Here is a 1,630-nt window from a genome sequence, read left to right as displayed (position 1 = left end):
ATAAAATCACATTTTTATCCATTCACACTTTGATGGACACTTGGTTTGCTTCCATATATTGACTATTATAAATAATGTTGTAATAAACAGGGTGTGAGCTGAACAAGGTTTTTACCTTAGTTGTAATTGAACAGATTTCCATGTTTTTTTAGAGATGGGCAGAAATCAAGTGTGGTTGCTAGGGACACTACACTATAACTCTATGGACTGCTACAGTGGCCAGAATGAAGAAAAATGGTTCTCTAAAACCTTCCACTCCAAGTCTATGATGTGATTTTATTTTTATCTAGATATTTTCATTCTGAACATTGTCTCTGTCAGAGCCTGGTGGAATTGCTTATTCCACTGAGTATAGATGACAGGGTTCAACAGTGGGGTCACCACCGTGTGCACAAGGGGAGCTGCTCTCTTGTATTCCAGCCTATTCCTTTGCTTTGGTTTCATGTATATAAATACAGAGCTTCTGTATATCAGGGAAAGGACTATCAAGTGAGACGAGCAGGTGGAGAAAGGTTTCTGTCACTCCCTGGCTGATGGGAGTCACACAATTGTGACTACTGTGTAGCTGTATGCAATGATGGCTATGAGAAGGGATGTCAAAAGGATACACAAAGCAAGGACAAAGGCCAGCATTTCAACAGACCTGGTATTAGAACAAGAGAGATGAATCAGGGGACCAAGGTCACAGAAGAAGTGGGGGATGACATTGGGGCCACAGAAGGATAACTGGGAAACCTTTACTATCAGATTTGAGATGAGAGTAAAGGTCAGGGTGAAGCAGGCAGTGACCAAGAGGAAGCAAGTCTTGAGGTTCATGATGGTTGGGTAATGCAGAGGCTTGCAAATGGCCATGTACCGATCCATAGACATTACTGCTATGAGGAGGAAACCTGTTGTCCATAGAAATACATACAAAGCCTTGTACAAAACAGGTCAAAAAGGTAATGATTTGCCTGCCTAAAAGAAAGATGACCAGCAACTTGGGAATAACAGCAGTTGTGAAACAATACTCATAAAAAGGAGAAAGTGCTGAGGAAAAGGTACATAGGTGTCTGAAGCCGGGAGTTGGCACAGGTGATGGTCACTATGAGAGCATTGCCTGTAATGAATGTCAGGTATGCCAGCAGGTGCACCAGGAAGAGGACTTTTCCCAGGTGTTGGAAGGCAGGGAATCCCTCCAAGGTGAATTCCTGGACAGTGGCCTCATTCCCCATTTCCATGGGCATCTCTTTTGACAGCATCATCCCTGCTGGTCTTAACCTACAATAAAGACATAAAGGAGGGCAAATGTTTTAGCAGAGCATATGATTAGGTTATTTGCCTTTCCATGATGTTGGTTAGGTAGATAGCAAAGTGACTTACCCAGCTGGCTCTTGAATCAGAAGGACCTGAGTTCAATAGTGGTTCAACACTGAATTCTAACCTCTGAGAGAATGGTCATCTGTGGAAAGGTAGTTAATCTTTATGAACTTCACTTTTCCCTCAGTGAAACAAAGATGACAAGATCTTCCTGTTCATGTTCTTGTGAGAATAAGTAAGATAAAGCATGCAGCTCACTTGGCCTATGATGCCAATGTTTCTTATGTGTTCCTCAAAGTCTAATTATAATGTGATGGTCATTAATTATATT

General features: G+C 41.7%; 1 pseudogene; it reads right to left on the bottom strand.

Annotated features, from left to right (window-relative positions):
- Window positions 1–282: 282 nt before the first annotated feature.
- Window positions 283–1,223, bottom strand: LOC120232764 (annotated as a pseudogene).
- Window positions 1,224–1,630: the final 407 nt, after the last annotated feature.

The sequence above is a fragment of the Hyaena hyaena genome, unplaced genomic scaffold (genome assembly GCF_003009895.1).
Source record: "Hyaena hyaena isolate Hyena2069 unplaced genomic scaffold, ASM300989v1 scaffold_78, whole genome shotgun sequence".
In the NCBI taxonomy this organism is placed as follows: domain Eukaryota; kingdom Metazoa; phylum Chordata; class Mammalia; order Carnivora; family Hyaenidae; genus Hyaena; species Hyaena hyaena.
This window is presented reverse-complemented; position numbering and strand designations above follow the sequence as displayed.